General features: G+C 47.2%; 1 protein-coding gene across 8 annotated transcripts in view; it reads right to left on the bottom strand.

Moving 5' to 3' along the window:
- The window catches only part of HDAC7 (histone deacetylase 7), a 360,128-nt gene that overhangs the window by 115,120 nt on the left and 225,913 nt on the right, over positions 1-19,095 (bottom strand). The gene's annotated exons all lie outside the window — the stretch shown is intronic.

Genomic DNA, 19,095 nt, shown 5'->3' with positions numbered 1-19,095 from the left:
TATGGTCACCCAAGGTTTCTGCATTTCAATTTTCATTGAAATCCTAAGGAGACAGAGTAGAATTTGGCTGTTCCTTGTGCTAAGATACCTTCATTTTTCTGGATCCACCCCCTGGTAGGCCCAGAACTCTCAGCCTCAGTGATGTTCCCTGCTGCTCTCTACCTCAACGAGGCCCCACCATCCCTTCGATTTCCCCTCCTTCCCCTCTAGCTCTCGACCACTCCCAGCTGCTACTTTCAGACTCTGAGAACATACAAATATATATATTTGTTTACTGTTAACTTAATTAAACCCTGCCCCACTTATCCAAAAGCCTGTTCCGACTGTCATAGCATGTGTAAATCTTTCACATTTATTCAATGCTTGCTCAAATAAATTGCTTTTTAAATGGAAATATGTGCTTCTGAGCGTAACTTCTGCCTAAGATCCAAGTGAGGGGTCTGCGCTCTGAGCTAAGGACAGTCCCTTTTAGCTGAGATTGAGAACCGGTACAATAAGGGTGGGTTAACGCCCTGCCACCTTCAACCCCAGTGGGGACACGATATTCATTATGACCCATTGCCAAAGCAGGAGGATTAAACCTCCTGTTTAAAAGTAAAACAAAAGCACAACAACAACAACAAAAAACTACCCATATACAGAGTGTGCAGCCAAGCAAACACGCGCACACACACACACACTAACTACAAGGCGAGAGAAAACTTGCTGTAAGCATGACCGGAGTGCTGATATTTGAAGAGCGTCTCCATGGCCAGCCTCTCTGGAATGGAAACTGTGTAAGACCAGACTGTGGATCACCGCCATGCCTGACTGCGGAATCAGCCAGGGCCTTGACGTCAATGGACTTCCTCTCCGGGCCCCCTATCCTCCCCCTCCCCCACCCACCCCAGTTCGCCACACAGTGAACGGAGCTGACAGAGAGAGAACACATCCCTGACCTTCTGCCATTGCGATGAGAAACACATTCTGGGATTAGATGTGGAGCATGGTGCCAAGAGTCACAACACACACACATACAAATGAGTACACACTGAAAATTCAGAAATCTCAATAAGCATGTGGTTATACTTAAAAAAAAAAAAAAATCACCATACGGAAATAAATGCAAACCCATCATTCCACCGAAAGTCTCCAAGGAAAGAAATGCCAGGCACAGCACAGCTGCTCATCTGTACTTTGATTCTGCTCCTCCACATAAAATTACTCGGCTGTGATAAAACATGGCCATTTGCAACGGAATCCTAGACCCTGATGAGTAAAGAGCCTATCCCAATAGGTGACTGCGGATGTTTCACTGCTTTAAACCCATTCATTCATTTGGTTTTATAACCCGCCTCCCATACAATCATGCCCATGCTGTAATGCCCAGAGAATGTACTAATACGACGGCACAAACCTCAGAGTCATTTAGCACAGCAGTAGAAGGACACTACAGGCCTTTTCCCTGGACATTCAAGCATGGATCACTCTGCTGGTGCAAGGGTCAGCCGAAGCCTGATCAACTACCTTCAGTTTAAAAAAAAAAAAAACAAAACTCTGATTCCCTGCATCCTTCTGACTGGCTTCTCTAATTAGGTGGAATCACACTGCATGCTAAAAGCACACGGGTCACACAGGTTCCTATAAACACACACATACTTGATTCCCAGCCCCCTGGGAGTCCATCGTTGCTCAAGAGCGATGCCTAGCAGCCATGTTAGGAGCCCCATCATGGCAGGGCTCAGGCCAGTCACCGTAACAAATAGGTTAAAGTGAGCTGGCAGAGGCCATAGAAATGGGGGGGAAATCCCTGGATAATTTTGAACGAAGGCTCACGGGGCCGGATCCCAGTCCTGGTTCTAACTGAGTAGAAGTACAAAATAGCTGCTAGGTCAAAAAAAATAAATAGGAAGCATCATTTAAGCATTCAGAAAGCCATGCAGACATCCCACTGAGGCAGGTGAAAGCATGAATTCAGAATGGCCAGACGAAGAGCAAACTGAGAAGCTGACTTAAAAAAAAAACCAGGTGTGAACGGAAGATGCAGGCCTTTCATTCTGAGGAAGTTAGTGCACTGGTCGTGTCACTCCACTGGAATGTGTGGAAGTAAGATCAATGCACCAAATACCTTTTTTTTTTTTTTTGGCTGACAGAAGGAGATTTTCAATAGTGGGTACTTGCCAGGTACTTGCGGCCTGGTTTGGCCTCTGTTGGAAACAGGATGCTGGGCTTGATGGACCCTTGGTCTGACCCAGTATGGCAAGTTCTTATGTTCTTATCTTAGCACATGCACGCATAATTAAGGGCTCCTAAAGTTAAGCCTGTATTTCATAAAATGCGCAGCGGGAGCCACACGCTGTATTTATTTAATGTAGTTTGTTTATTTAAAATCTTGTATTCCACAATCTTCTACAAAAGTATATTCAATGCGGATCCCATGAAATAACCCACATAATACTAATAATAAAATAACACATACCATGTCAAACACTTAAAACAATAAAACATATCAGGTTAGTGTGAAACAACAGATCGGGCCCATGCCAAATTGTTTACAGCCATAGGCCTCCCGGAAGAGCATTGCCTTGACACCTGTCCTGAACGTTTTCACTGTATTTATCATATACCATGTACCACCAGCCCCAAAAGTACACGCGCATGTTTGATAATGTAGACTGCGTTCCGTTTATAAAACTCGTAATTGGGTGCCGTGCTTCCAAACCCGAACGCCCTCTTTGTGCACGTGACAGTGCGCCTGTATTCTCACCCTTCTGAACCATGCATAAAGGCTGCTTATGCCAGGACATGCCAATTTTACACATACAATCCCCGTCTAAATCTTTGGAAAATTCACCCCATAACGTCTGGTCCAAGTAAGTGAACGTTGCCGCCTCAGTGATGAGATGTGGATCACTAAATTGTCCCAAGCATCAGGATTTCTGCGTTCACAGAGGCACCACCTCGTTTTTACATCAGCAGCCTTTGCTGCCGATTCGCTTGCTTTCACGGTATAGAGACTAACAGGGAAGCGCGGAGCCCAGGAAGTAACAGGGATCACAGGGGATCTCCTCTATTACAGTATAGGAGTGAAAGATGAGCATAGGCCAAGAGGTGACAGGAAGCATGGCAGAGCTCTTCTATTTTTTTTTATAGAGCAGAGGTGCAGAGCCCAGCAGCTGACAGGGACAGGAGAAAACCTCTTCATGCTTTCCTCAGCCCTCAGGTTGGGTTAGTACTAGCACTCCGGTTTATCCAGGGTCGGTGCTTCCATTAGGCGAACCAGACGGCTGCCTAGAGCACCATAATTTTGGGAGCGGCAAAATCTCACCATGAGGCCCAGAGGGGGAAAGCCAATAACGCCAAAAGCAGAGAGCGTTGTGGTGGAGCTGGGGTTGCATGACTTGAAGGTTCACCTAGGGAGAACCAAATACTCTTGCACCTGCCCAAGATTTATCACTTCCCCGCAAGGACCTTGCCCAGTTCCTCTCCAGACCTGCTTACTCTTTGTTACCCCTTTATTGCTGTTGTCAGCAGCTTTGCCCGGAGTTTACACTGCATTTTAAAGCAAACTGTGAGGTATTTATTAACAATTTCATAACAGTATGTAAGGATATTGGCAGCCTCCAATTGCTTTTTTGTTGCAAGTCTGGAGTGCATCCTGATGTCAGAGAAAATCTGGGCCATGGCTTACCCGAGCCATCCCAGAACCAGCAGCGCCATTCCTGCTGCGGCATTTTGAGGCACTTCTGCCATAAACCAGTGCATTCATTTACTATGAAAAGCCTCTACACTTGATTAGATTCCCCCCAGCAAGCTATCTCCCCTTTCACACTCTGCTTCAAGGTTCTGCTCCGATTGGAAAAGGACTCTGACATCGCTAAAGGAAACCCCTAGCATCTAAGAATCCCATCCGGGCAGCGCCATCGGTGCCCCAGTGCGGCTGTGCCCCAGACTTTAAATGTCCTCCAGAGAGCAGCCTCTAGTCTACAGAGATCATCTGTACTTTAGCACAGCAAGCACCTAGTCCTGTGGGAATTCGGTAGCTAATGTTTAACATTCTCCAAACAACAATATAAAAACTGAAAAATAACCAATTTAAAATACAATACTCAAAGATGCAGATCAGGCACTTGGTACTTGCCAGGTTCTTATGGCCTGGATTGGCCACGGTTGGAGACAGGATGCTGGGCTTGATGGACCCTTGGTCTGACCCAGTATGGCATGTTCTTATGTTCTTAATTCTTAATTTATTTTGTGCAGAATTCCCCCAAAAGTCTTGTACAAAAGGCTCAGCCTCAGCCCCTCCCCAGTACCTGCCTCCCTTCCCAGGCGTAGTCCCCTAAACTCACACCTCCCTCCTCCTCCCCCCCCCCCCCCCCCCCCCCCACAGGCTGAAACCCCCACAAATTCTCAACTCTGAAGTTTCTCTTCTCCCCCCCTCCACACACACAGCTTGCTCTCTCCTTCCCTCAAGACAGACCTCCTATAATTCACTCATACTCTCCCTTCCAGGCTTGACCTACCCAAAGCTCTCCCTCTCTCCCTCCCCAGTACTCTTCCGCCTTGCCCTTCTTGACTCCCCAACTGTACTACTATTACTACTCCTCCCTCTCTCCACAGACTTGACTCCATCCCCTTCAGCTCTCATCCTTCCTTCCCCCCCCCCCCCGCACCAGCTCTCTCTCCTTCTTGCCCCCACCCCCCAAAGCTTGACACCCCCCCCCCCCACATCTCTCTCCACTCCTGGCTCTTTCTCCCACAGGCTGAACTCCACAGCTCTCCTCCACACCCCCGCCCCGCCCCGGCCCATGGGGGTCACTGAAGCAGCAGCTACCACTGCTGTGTTCTTCTAGTTAGTGTAGGCCAACGCTGCCTCCTTCCAGCCCCATATGGGACAACATTGTTGCTTCCTGCCCACACAGACCAGCAACATTTATCTCTTGGCCCCCCTCACCTCCCTGCCCCCCCCCCCCTCAAATCAACTTCAGCAGGAAAAAAAGATTTAATTCTGCACAAACTCTGCATTGTGCAGTTGCACAGAATTCCCCTAAGACTTAAGCTCCAGAATTATCGAGGAAATCTGCAGCTAAAAAAAGCAGGAACAGCACAGAATGAGGGTATCAGGTACTTGCTGACCAGCAGGGACTCTAGATTGCAAAATACCACCCCCAAGAGCTTGCCAGAGCTGGGCATCCTGCAGGGGCTGTGAGCAGGGTCTGCAGGAAGGGGTAATCTGGTTCCATCTGATGATCTTTATCTGCTCAGGATGCTTGAAATTTCACCCCTGCTGGAGGAAGGAAGTTGCTCAAGATAAGAGTTACCTCAGGAGTCCCTAGGTTATGGATCTGTGGCCACAAGAGTGGAATGGAAGAATATGGGAATGACAGGGGTTGAAAAGCCTCACACTCACCCTGTGAGGGTCCCTGGTGACTTTTTCCCCAAAGACCCTATTTATGCACGCATACACAGAGAGCTCTCTACAACAAACTACACAAGATATCCAAGCCCCTGCCCCAAAGAACTTCCAGCCCGAGACCACAGAAGACAAAAGCGACTTACCTAAGGGTCACAATGAGCATCAGAAGCAGGATTTGAACCCAAGTCTCTTAAGTTCCTAATCCATTATTTTAACCACTAGGTCATTCCCTCCCTCAAAAACGACATTATTGACGGCATTTGAAATATAGAATAGAAAAGGGCTCCTTGGTCCCCAGGGCACCTGAAGCTCAGCCAGAGAAGCATGAAAGGGCATCAGCATCTGGAAAGAAAACCTACTACCTGTGCAAGCCGAGACTCAAGATCCTACCGCCTAATATATGCCCGGCAACTAAACAGACTGTAGCAAAATCCCACATTCACTGGGGCTGGGGGAGGAGAGAAACTGCCATGTGGGCCATTAGCAGGCCAAGGCTGTGGGGGCAATGGGGGGAGGTCAGGCACATCTCAGCGGTACTCTGAACCCAAGTTAATGAATGCTTCAGCTTCCAGTTGGCTGCCTGCACGTGTTTGTGCAAAAAAGTCCCTCTCCTTTTTTTAAAATGTGCTGTTTTTACAAGACCCAAACCAGACACCTCAGCAGATCTCCTCCAGGCGGGAGGCAGTGGCGAGGGCTGGAAATGCTGAAGTAGGCCATGGTCCCCCTGGCAACAGGAACTTCGCTTCACTCCCACACCATGACCTTAGCCGACATGGGTCGCATGGCACTGAGCGCTAGTGCACTTCCTGTCCCCTCCCCCTCCCCTAACCTCATGCCTGCTTTCTTAGCTCTGCTGTTGCTATCCCCTCCGTAGATTAAGTGTTCATTCGTACAGGGCAGAGGGAGCAAGGCATCACCCACTGTCCACAGTCATCCCCCTCTGTCCATGCTAGCCTCAGCAAAGAGCAACTTCTCTCTTCACAAGTTTCCTGCAAGCAGGGACCTGATGGCAAGTGCCAGGCTTGCATAATGTCACCAACAGGTTGGGGCTTGGCTTTCCAGGTTACTTCAGGTCACAACTTGGGGCCAGGCGGAGCTGGTCCTGGCTTTGCCCAGCTGCAAGTGTAAACTCGCAGCTCTTGCCTGCCTTAGGGAAAGCAGGACTTACGAGCCCATGCATGGGAAGAGGGCGGGAGGGGAAAAATTCACAACCCAATTCAGCGTGTGCCTGGGAAGCAGGAGCCACCCACTCTCCCCACCCCCACAGCAAGTTGGGATGGCGCTGCCCAGGTTTGATTTCCTGCTCCCATGACCTGCAGAGGCAGCACTCACACACACAGGCCCCCCTGGAGAAGGACCCTCAGATTCACTTATCAGTAACAGCCGCAAACCGATCAAAGAGCCATGTTTAATCTTGGAGAATCAAGGTGTGCCAAAATATACCCCCGCCCTATCCCCAGGAGGAGCCTCCCACTTCTGCCTTCTCAGGTGCTCTGTCTCTTATCAGGGACCCAGTTCTCTTCACCCCCTCAAGCAGTTTCTTCCCATTTCTCTCTCAGCACTTCTAGCTACAGCCATCTCAGAAAAGAGAGAGGGGTAAGCCTGAGCTGAGCTGAGGATGGAGCCCACGAGATCCCAAGCGAGGCTCATCAGGCTGGACCCAAATTCCACTGTCACCCAGCAAGATTCTCCCGACCTCCATCTCACCCGCCGTCTTCCCGTCAGCCCAACTGTAGAAGTAACTTTATTTTTTTAAAGTTACTTATATCCTGCACTCTCCAAAGTTCCCCAAAAGAGGGGACACAAAAACATACATAATGTAGTACATAAACATTTTACAGACCCTTAGAGTGAGGGGCCTACATATATACTTGGCAAAAACCAGTTTAAGTGAATTACTGACCAGCTGTATGAGTTGTTTGAATTTGTGGGAACATAAAAATCAGACACGCTATAAAAAAACAAACAAACAAAAAAAAACAAACCACACACAACAATAGAATCAAACAAAATCAGAACAGAGGGTACTAAATCTTTCAGACTTAACACCTAAGGGCAGTGAAGCTGATAAAGGAGCTGCAGTGTTTTAAAGAAGGCAGCCGTACACAGATGACTTTAACGCTTTCTTGAACTCTTTAGGATCCTTTTAACTGCGCAGTTGTGAAAGAGAATTTTACAAAAACGGGACCCGCTGTAGATAACAGAGCCAAACGCGGAGCCGGAAGGAACTGTTGAGAGGCGGATCGGAGGGGATAAAGAGTCTGAGGGTTGTAACTTGGTTTACAAGTTTATGAATTAAGGTGGCAAGTTTATACTGAATGCGTGCTTGGATTGGAAGCCAGTGAATGGGGGAAATACGATCAAGGATGTTGGTACCAAGAAAGCAACCGTGCAGCAGTGTTTCTGAACAGAACTGCAGTGGTCTAAAGCGAGGAAGGCCGATGTATAAGGAATCGCAGTAGTCTAGGGAAGGAAGCATTGATGATTGTAAAACGGTTCAGAAGTTGTAAGGGGGTCTAGCAGCAGCAGCTTCAAGTGCTGGAGGAGTTTTAATTTAAAGAAAGAAGGTTTCACAACGGATCTCACTTGTTCTGGCATGGGGGGGGGGTTGTGCTAAAAGCACGCCCAGCTTTCGCACTTTCTGAACAATGGGTATGGTAAGACTGTCAAACGGAAAAAAAAAAATCATGGCATTTCATAAGGCCCAAAATCACGATTTCAGGTTTCGTAAGGTTCAAAGACAGCCTGCTACGGGAGCAAGGGAGGGGCCCGAGCAACACTCCCGCCTTTCTGTCCTGCTTTCAAAACTAGTCTCCATTTACCTCCCTTCAGTCCCATGCACAACACTGTATATAAATAACCCTGCATTCATTCGGGGGGGGGGGGGGGGCTGGACTGTGTTCTGGAAGCTGGAGGGGGAAACTCCCAAGCTGGGTCATTCATGCCTCAGTCAGCGCGGCAGGAGCTGGCGAGGCGGGGCGAGAGAGAGAGAGACGCGGCCCCGTGTTCACACCGCCCTCGCTGCCTGCCCGCAGGCCATTCCCAGGCTTTGGCAAGCGTTCCCACCCTCTTGGCAAGTAGCCCAATAACGCACATCACATACAAATTAAATCTCGGTTTCAGCAGGTGGATGGTTTAAAAAAAAAAAAAAGGTAAAACCACCGTTTGCAAACAAAACTAGTGACTTTGCGTGGGCAGGTGAAAAGGGGGTGAAGGAGAGTTCTTGCCTCCTGGCAGCTGCAAACACAAACCCCATTCATAAAAGTAAACGTGAACTGGATTTATCCACAGATGCATTAAGCATTCTGTCCTGAAGCTTTCAAGACTACACAGTCCCCCCCCCCCCCCCCCCCCAAGTGCATATGGAAGAAATACTTTTTAGATACATTTTTGGTATTTTTCTGTCTGCCAAGGTTCTAGTTTTCTACCGGTCTAATTCGACTAGCAGAGCTGTGCGCTTCCTAAAAAGTACAGCATGAAAATCCGAGCTTTCTTCCCTCCAGGGTTATGCATGGAGGTCAAACCTCTGGGGGGGATCCACTGGAGCACCTTTCAGTAAACAGAAGTGAGAACTGCAGAGTCCCTCCACCATAATAGTTCTTTTGGGGGGGGGGGGTTCTGGAAACCGAGTTTATTCGGAATTTGTTTTTTGAAGCCCCAGGAGCCCCAGGACATTATGGGGTTAATACATTTTAGGGGGGGGGGGGGGTTGATTTTCAAAAAAGATTCATGTGTATAAAAAATGGCTTCTGAGTGTAAATGCCCGTTTTGAAAATCAGCTGGGATGCAGCGCCAGCAGGAATGCAAGCGTTAACTCGGTTACACGCGCAGACGGATTTCTGCACTGACCTTTTGGTTTCTTAAAGTGTGCACGTGAAGCCGCATGTACGAAGTTCCAGCTGCCTTCGCGCACGGGGGGTGGGGGACACCCGGGAAGTTTCAGAGTGACTCGTGCGCTTTAAGTTTGCCTTAAAAATTTGGGCCGATGTCTTCGGGTACAAAGTACCTGCTGACGTTTTAGCTCCATGTGAGCTCTTTGAAAATTAGAAACACAGTAACGGGACGCCAGGAAAACCTAGCTAGCCTGCCGAAACCTTCCCTTGGCAACCTGAAAATCCCTCCCCCCCCCCCCCAGCAGGCAGTAAGAAAAGAAAATCTGAGAGAGCCTCATTAGGCCACTGCGGTCCTTTCAGGCCACCACTGTTGCTTCAGCTTTTCCAGGAACATCTCCCACCCTACTTTCCCAGCTTCTAAACACATGAGAATTAAAGTGCAAAACTCGTTGGGGGTCTGACAATGGATTTATCCATTGCAATTTTACCAGCAGTTCCCTGGAATATTCCGGAGGCTAACTAAATGCAGGGCACACCTAGCGCTGCCAGCCTGAACTACACCAGCGGAAGAACTGAAAACTGTAAGGGACGGCAAAAGCATCAAAGTCTCAAAACCAGGCTGGGCAACTGCTGGCGTGAACCCGGGAAGGCGTCAAGATATAAGGTTATTTCTCCATTGTGTAAGTTGTTGTTGGGCCTCACCTGGCCTATAGGTACAAATTCTGGGCCTCACACTTCAGAATGGCTATTAAAGAACTAGAAAAGGTATAAAGAAGGGCATCTGTGCGAATAAGGCATGGCCCTCGTCACACGGAGCAAATGTGAGGAATCAAGGACTCCGGATGGTACCAACTGCTTCCAGTTCAGCCTGTGGCTGAAACAGCCGAGAAAGCACGTGGAATGACTCACCCGCTCCTGAAGCCTTCCATTAAGACGCAGCTAATCAGGGTAATTGCAAAGCATGTTCCCCCCTGCACTACACATGCAACTGTTCCCACATCTTTGGAGTTGTAGTGCTCCGGCTCACAGGCAGAGTCACGCGCCTACGCACGCTGGCGCAGCGCCCTTCTCGAGGGCAGGGGGGATGCATGGGACTGCTACGTCAGAGGGAGTGTGTGTGAGCCAGAGCAAAGACTAGAACCCCAGCTCGGAAAGATAAATGCCCTCAGTTCAGGAAGAAGCGGGAACCGTCTCTTACCATCACAGGCGGCACAAGATGATGGAAATCTTCTTCAGAGGGCATTCTCCCTAAGACAAGGGAAGGCAAGGAATAAAAAAAGGAAGACACATTCTTCCAAGGAGAGCACAGACGTCCTGAACGTTTCAGAGCTCCATCACCTGGATGCAAAATGTCTAGAAACGGGCAACACTTCCTCTCAGAGTGGGCCCATAAAGAAAAAACAAAAAATGGAAAATTAAAAGACAAGGCACACTGGGTCAGACCGAAAGATCCAGCAAGCCTTGTATGCTCCGATGAAGGGTATAAAAACCATGGCATATGCACAGTGGATTTGAATCCACCAAATGCTGTTTAAATGTGCCTACCTCTTAATCCTCCTCCCTGCTATTCCTTCCAAGGCAGCAGGAAGAAACTGGGGCAACAACTTTCCTGCACGATGCTGAAATGCTGAAATCAACAGCAGGGGACCAAGGGCGGGAGGAGGACTTGGAAACTGCATTACAGAGCCACTGTCTCCTCAATGAGAGGAACAAGATGCAAGAACGAGGGAAACCAGTCCCAGAGCTCTTTCAAGGAGACACCATCCCTTCTCCTTTTGGCACACAAAATATGCCAGTGCACTATGGTGGCAAATGTGACTGGACCTGGGTTCCGTCTCGGGCTGCTTGGGCAGAACCAGCAATGCAGCGACGCAATGGGATCACCCAAGGTGGTCAGCGGAGTACCTCATGCTACTTTTAGCACAGAATATGGGAGAACAGAAAAAACCAAACACTGCAGATCCATGCATGATGGTTCCCAGATGAGAGCTAGCTGCCAAGGAATGGAGGATGAGGCAATGTGTGATAGCTTCCTACAACAGCGGGCAGTAGTGTGGGCAGGAGTAAGGCAAAGAGCAGTGCAAGAGAACATAAAAGCACAAAATCCAACATTAAATCTCCTGCCTGTGTTTTTCCATTCCCATTCAGAACCTACATTTTATCATTAAATTTACTGTTGGATACTGGTGAGGGGGGCGGGAAATGTAGGTAAATTCTAAAGCCTGTAAAATGCCTGAGCTCGGCAGCCAGTCTTCAGATGAAGCATGTAAATGTGCAAGGTCTCTACACCTACCACGTGGCAGCATTTCACTTTATTAGCACACGTGTGGCCAGGCTGGTATCCAGCAGCACTTAGCTGGATAACTTACGGTATCCGAATATCCAGCCCCATTTATCAGCCGCCACTTAGCTGGACAACTAGTTAGCCGGCTAAGTGAAGGGCAGGATGGGGGTATAACAGGAAGAAGGTATTTATCCAGCTAACTCAGAGATGGATAAGTTGCGATAATCACGCTTATCTGGCTAAGTCAGTGGGCTAAATTAAACCTGCTATTGAGCAGGTCTAAAAGTTAGCCAGATAAGTATATCTAGTTAATTATCCAGCCTTTCCACATAGTGACATAGTAATGACAGCGGAAAATGAGCAAATGGTCCATCCAGTCTGCCCAGCAAGCTTATGGTACTGTCTGCTGTGCCGGGCAGATTGCCCCCAAATTTCTCTTTAAGGGTAGTAACTGCCACTCTGTGCAGGTTACCCTCATGCCTTACGCTAAAGGTAGTAATATTTACAATCAAAACCAAGCAACTGTCAAACTCATAACAAAGTTTCGGCTAGAAATTTTTACTGGGTGAGGAGCCTTCTTGAAAATTCAGAAAATGCTGCTGGTCGTGCTTTGCATTTGGACTTGGCCGTAGAAGCAGCCCTGAGCTTTTCCCCTTAGTCTGCATATCAGTACCCCAGATGGTAAAAGTCAGGGCTCTCGAAAATTGTCGTCTGAATCCAATTCCCCCCCCCCCGTTAAAGTGGAAAGCATCAGCGCAGTTGAGTCAAAAGCATCAAGGCTTATAGGCTAAAGGTATTAATCCCCGGGCCTTCTGTTAAGGGAACACCGAAAAGGTTACAACCCTGCACCCTTTTCCTCATTTCTGTCCTCTACCCTTTAGGGATCCGCAGTGTTTATCCCATGCCTCTTTGAATTATTTCACTGTTTTCATCTTTACCACCTCCCCCAGAAGGACATTCCAAGCAAGACTGACCACGGGAAGAGCAATGTTCAAAAGCTATTTTTCCGGGTACAGCAGCTGGCAGAAAATTAACCAGCCCTGACCAGACTAAAAATAACATACAGGGAACAACAGTGAACATACGTTTAGCCAGGTAAAAAAAAAAAAAAACAACAACCATCAGGCATGCCCCTGGGCACATTTAGGCCAAGGAAGTGAAATAATGCACCTAGAATATGACATTTCAAATCTACATGTGCTCTTTCCAAGGCAAAGAATACCCACAGAAAAAAACAGGTACAAATCTCTGCTGGTACTTTTTGCCTCAGGGCAGTTTTCAAAAAGGAAAAAGGACGCTTGTACTTTCCTCTTTGAGAACTAGTACAAAGATACCTGCAGTCTTTGGCATTTATGTGGGTGCATGCCATAATGTGTCCTACAATGTGGTTAAAAATAAAAAGGAGAAGAGGAGAAACAAAACAGAACAGTTCTACCAACAGTAAACATAAAATTACATGGTACAGAAAGGAAAATAAGGATTCTTGCTCAGAATCTGTCCCCAGGGGGTGGGGCATCTACTGCTGACCATTCACCTGTCAGCCCTTCCGTTAACGACAAACAGGCAAATGTGCTGCAGCAGCAGAAAGCTGGGTGGGTGGGGAAGAGGATGCCAAAGTTGAAATCCTTCTCCACTGATGTCCTGCTTTCACGGTGTTCTGGTTCCACAGTAGCTTTTCTGTTTCTGTGCAAGTGCTGTGTGCATGCCTTTATTCTGTAGTTTCCTTGTTTTCTGTTATACTGCCAACTGGTGGGTCAGCCTGCACCTTCCCAGATTTTTCTGTGTTCCGTGCAGCTGTCTCTAAAGGGTTAACCTCTGACTGAGAAGCAAGGGGGCCTGGGAATTTTTTGCCTCCTTTTTTTTTAGTCATCTCTGGTCAGTCTGTGTGCATCACCAGCTAACCTGGCAAACCCTGCAGAATTATTCTCATTTTACCTATTCTTATTTCTGTGGCCCACACTATGCTGCTCACTGTTATCTTCAGTTTATGCACAGGAAGACTTTTATCTGTTTTGCTAGTTAATAAAGTTAGGAGTTGAAGAAGTGACCTCCTCTGTCTATAAGGACAGAGTTAAGTATTTAAGCTGTGCATAGAGGAAATGCATAGTGAAGACACAATAACTGAAGGCTTTTCAAAATCAGCTTTGCTTTCAGAGTCCGATTTAAGCATGACATTTTCATGTTGCCCAAGTACATAAAAGTGACCCATCTACAATGACATAAAATCTAGAACAGCACAAGGGTGGAGTGGAAACAGCAGAGCTCCAGGATTCGAGGGAATTACAGGCTATGCCAAAAGCACCGCCAGCCAGCCTGTGAGAGAGTCAGCCAGTCACTTGTTTGGCTGAGCTGAGCCACAGGCACAGGAGGGAGAGGCACATTATTACTTCTCTGTTTACACACACACACACACACACACACGGGAACAATACAGCAATGAGCAAGGTAGCTATAGGCAGAGCCACAACTGCTATGAAGATGAAATGGGAACTATGTGGATAATCCTAGATCCTACAGCATTGGCTGTATTATAAACTGCACCATGGTAGAATGGCATGCTTCACAGATCAGCAGCAATGGGTGGGGGACATCTTATACAAGTTACAAATCCCTGAGTGCTTGGGCTGTGGTCAAGAAGAATTCTGGACATTCTCATATCCCCGACAGAAAATTTTGCATGTAGAAACCCCAAAACCTAGACTTAGTCTTTATTTGTTGCTTAGTGGTCTATTAGTTTGTGATTTGAATTTAACATAGTATTATGTATATTTCATTTTACTGTACATCGCTTAGATTATGTGCAGTAAAGTGATTCATTGAATCAATAAATCTAAACCGTATAGCAACACCCACTGTGTTCTCCACCCCGACAGGTATATAGAGATTTCCATCCCACGCCTGCCATTTTATATGAGAAAATAAAACCTGGCCCTATCTAGCTGCACTACCACCATCTCACTGTGATCTCACCAGCATTAGGACAGCATGGAAGGAGGTAAAAAAGGCTTCTTTTAAAAAGCCACAAGCACAAAATCAAGGTCAGAAAGTTCCACCAAATCTCTGACCTTTTATCTCTGACTTTGCATTTTTTTTCCCTGCCAAAAAGTTTCTAAAAATGTGGCCTATACAGCAATCTTTACTTTCTCATTTAGTGTTTGTAAAACATGCCAAAATGATAATACTAAAATCTCAACTACTCCATTTATCCATTAGCAACAGGTACAGCACAGACAGCAGCAGTGCAAGCTTCCCTCACACACACACACACTGCCCCACAACAGAACAAGTACAAAACAGGCAGCAGCAGTGCAAGCTCCCCTCACACACACACTGCCCCACCACAGAAGAGATACAGCATGGGCAGAAGCAGTGCAAACTTCCCTCACACAAACACTGCCCCACTACAGAACATGTACAGCACAGACAGCAGCAGTGCAAGCTTCCCACAACAGAACAAGTACAAAACAGGCAGCAGCAGTGCAAGCTTCCCTCACACACACACACTGCCCCACCACAGAACAGGTACAGCCCAGGCAACAAAAGTACAAGCTTTCCACACACACACACATACACATATAGTACCCAGCACAGAATATTAGTTTCACATTTCTTTTCCGTCACTTGTCTACAGCGGCAATTTGATTGGCTGACAAAGAAAATCATAAATACATGGTTTAATCAATAAAAGGCAAAGATTTGAGAAGCAGGAGGGCACACTGGTAGTCTTGTTTCCATGGACTTCATAATTACTGGATATGTCCAAGCCTTGAACACATTAATCTGCAAATCTGGGTACCGGAGCAGGTTTACAGCAGTGAACAATGGGCATCTGATTGGCAACTGCTAGCAAGACATGATGACAAGAACCCTAGAAATGGGGTTCTGAAAATCAGGAACATATTTGTGTTTCTTGAGCCTCTGTTTTGATGGGATTCATAACATTAGGCAATATTTTGTCTCAGAAAATGGGGGTAGTGCACACAATGGCCTCTCAGTGCAGGTGGTGGAAGCAAAAACAGTTACAGATTCAAGAAAGGGTACAAATGTTGATGAGTGGAAAAACGTTTGAAAGGATTATGTTTACCCTATAATCCTTGTGTGGGCTCCCGATAATCAACCAAGCCCAAGTTCAAAATCTTTAAGGCCCATCAGTGGTGATGCCTCACTCCAGTTGAGCTGCCCACCTGATCCCAGACAGGTCCTTTCAGCCACTATGCTGACGGCCACAAGCGCAACTAGCTGTCCCATGGACTGAAGATCTGCGACTCACAACTACCAGCTCTTTGGCACTGAACATCAGGACAGAAGCTAAGCTGAAACTCTTCAGAAAATTACTGAAAACATGGCTTTCTGGGAATGCCTTTCGGAATGCATCAGCAGGCTGTCTTCTCCAAACTGATCCTTAAGGTACCTTTCTACCTCCAACCTGAGCTTTCGTAGACCTTAGCCCCTGATCTTGGCAGACAGTGCCTAATGATTATTCAAGGTGGAAAGCAGCATATATTAACCAACTACTCTATTGCAGCCACTCCCAACTGACTTTCAATCTACCCTACCCCATGTCTTACTTATGCTGATTTATGCAAAGTACATCTTTTGATTTGCTGTAATGCACTTTGAGCTCCCAGATGGAAAAGCATGACATCGCGTAAACGATGATGATGATTATGATGATGATAATGAAGAAGAAGAAGAAGAAAGCCTGGGATAACTGAGAACCCTCAGTTGTGTGGAAGCAAGAGAAGAAGCTCGAGATTGCGTAAGGTCAGGAAGGACAATAAGCAGAGACCCCATGAACCTGGAGGTCCTTACCTGCCATCATTGTATGGAAGTGTAGCACTGTAGAGGACAGTAGAGGAAGACCAACCAGTCCATCCAGCCTGCCCAGTTATATACAAGTTCACACTGCCCGGCTGCCAGCCGTAAAATCCCGGCCGCTTGTAGGATATTGCTCCTCATCCAAGTCAAGTCTTTGTCGTCATCTTTATTGATTTTCTATCATCCCGGGCAGATGGCATACCAAGATCCTAGACTTAATCCAACACCCAACCCCTGCCCCATGCGTAACAGTCTGTTTCTATATTAGCAAAACAACCCAAAAATAAGGTTTCTAAAAAATGTGTTTTTACTGTAAGAACAAGAGCCTCTTACTGTCAATTCTGACATCCAGATCCTACTTCCAAAACTCGGGCTTCTCCAAAAAAGGAAAGTCCACTTCAAGGATGCCCTTGGGCGCTACAACGCGGCGGCAGACGGCAGCCTCTGGCTAACTCATTCAGCACCGTGCCTGTGCAGGCGGAGGCACCGGCTACGTTTAACAGGAGAGGGGGGAGAAGGAGCCTCGCTGCCCAGGAGAGGGAGTAGCTGGAGTAATCCAAGCAGCCTTAAGCAGCTGCTCAGCTTTGAGGGGTGCGGAGTATAAATTCTTCTGATGGACACAGGTGCACAACCCCTTTCATACGCTGCATTACATCAGAAGCCCGCCACGCAGCAAAGAACAATAATTCATTCCCCGTCGCCTCCAGAAATCAAGGGGGGTATATTAAACAAACCAGTACCTGCAGATACTGTTTATTGCCAGATGTTGGAAGGACTGGACGCGCCCCGCACATGCAAACGCTTGCTTCCAGGTGGCAGTCGGGTTCCTTCCCCCCCCCAGTCTGGCTCTCAAACAAACCCTGCTTCAGTTTTACAGCAATTACAGCCTGTTCCCCACAGCAGCCCCAGCAAAAAGCGAGAGCAATTTAGTTCAGATTATGCAATTGTTCTTGGTCGCACAGTAATTTTTCCTCTAGCAGGGGATTTCAGTAGGAGGCCCTTTTCTCTTCATTTTGTTTTCACTAGTTCAACTTTAATCACCTAATTGTACAATTAGCACACAATTACAGGCAGCACGGGAAGGCCGTTTCATTGGAAGCAGGTACAACAATATCAAGCAAGGCAGATGACAGCAGCAAAGGAAAAATAAATAAATAAATAAATAAATACCGTCCAGGTCCGCGGCAACGGAGGTCCTGGGTCGGGCACAGACCTCTGAAGACGCTTAGGACAGTGCCCTTAATTTTATTTTTATATGGCTCCTGCTCTCATGGGAGTCATTGTTTACTGAAGCAAGTGTCAGGAGGAGGAACACGAGTCTTCTCCGTGGTCCTCGTACCTCAGTGTGCACAATCGGAGGCACATGCTAACTACCTCGAAGCCAATGGTGAGCTGGGGCATGGTGCTGGAAACCACTAAGCCCCCAGTCTTTGCAGGAAACGGGAGATGGGCAAGAACAATGCCTTTTACATTGCATTCTCCACAAAATAACAATCCTGAGATAGTCTGTGGAGGCTACCATCTTCTGCTCTCTTGATTGCCCTCTAACAACTTCATTTGTTCTTTCCCATCAGCTCAGCTGATGGACTGCCAATGGTTAAGCTCAGCAAACTCTATGAGACACACAGCCTAAGAGGGGGCCATCTTGCATTATATAAGGGGGAGGAGAAGGCGAAGCAAAGTACTACATAGCGTCACTCCCCAAAATATTGGAAGCTGGTTTCTGATGTGATTCAGCAGTCCCTGAGGTTCCCTTATGATGTACCAGCTCTGCTATCGAAAGATCTGGAGTTCTATCAGAAGCCTCTCCCCCCACAAAAGTCAGTGGCTTCTGGAGACAGGGGACTTTTAAAAGTTAAACACATCCTCACGTGCCATTTTGGGAGTCTCTGCAGAATTAAAAAAAAAAAAAAGGCAAGCTGTGTCCCGGGTTACTGGGGCAGCAGTCCTCTAACAGGACTGCAGCCCCATAATGGCCTGAGAAGTAGTCACTGCCTGTACATTAGAGGACACGGCATTTCAAGAGCCTGGCAGTGCTTTTGTGAGCCACCACTCCTGGAGGTGATGACCTCACCCTTCAGAATGAAGGCCAAAAAAAAAAAGACAAGTATTTAAATTCTCTGCACCAATGTGCTGTCATTTCACAAGTACAAAACACAGGCCTTCTACAAGCAGATCCAGAGCTTATTCTGGGTCTGCACCAAACAGGAAGATGAGGAATGAGGATTTTTTTTTTTTTTAGTTTAGACACATTGCAGGTTTTGGAGTCGCCAGGCTGGTACCAGCAGGCTGTAACACCCTAGAACCCCAGGTCAGTCTGGCAGGTTGGTGATGGCCAGGCACTATTTACATTTCTATGTTAATGTGCTATTATACAATATATGCTCGTCTAAATCATCTTCTTTATTGTATTTGTTTTTCTGGTTTAGATGTAAAATGAGGTTAACTTACCTGTAGCAGGTGTTCTCTGATGGACAGCAGGATGTCAGTCCTCACACATGGGTGACGTCATCCAACGGAACCTGATACCGAACTTTGATCTCAATGATTCTAGAGTTAGAGCATGTGCAGCTGCAGTCACCTCCTTGCCTCCCAGGCAGAGCCCCCTCAGTCTATGATATAGCTAAGGCATGAAGAAATCTACTCCCAGGGGAGGCGGGAGGGCTTCCTGAGGACTGACAACCTGCTGACCAGTGAGGAGCACCTGTTAAAGGTAAGTAACCTCAACTTCTCTGAGGATAAGCACAATGGCAGTACTCGCATAT

Source organism: Rhinatrema bivittatum, chromosome 3 (assembly GCF_901001135.1).
Source record: "Rhinatrema bivittatum chromosome 3, aRhiBiv1.1, whole genome shotgun sequence".
NCBI lineage: Eukaryota > Metazoa > Chordata > Amphibia > Gymnophiona > Rhinatrematidae > Rhinatrema > Rhinatrema bivittatum.
The sequence above is the reverse complement of the archived record's forward strand: the minus strand, read 5'-3'. Positions and strand labels throughout refer to the sequence as shown.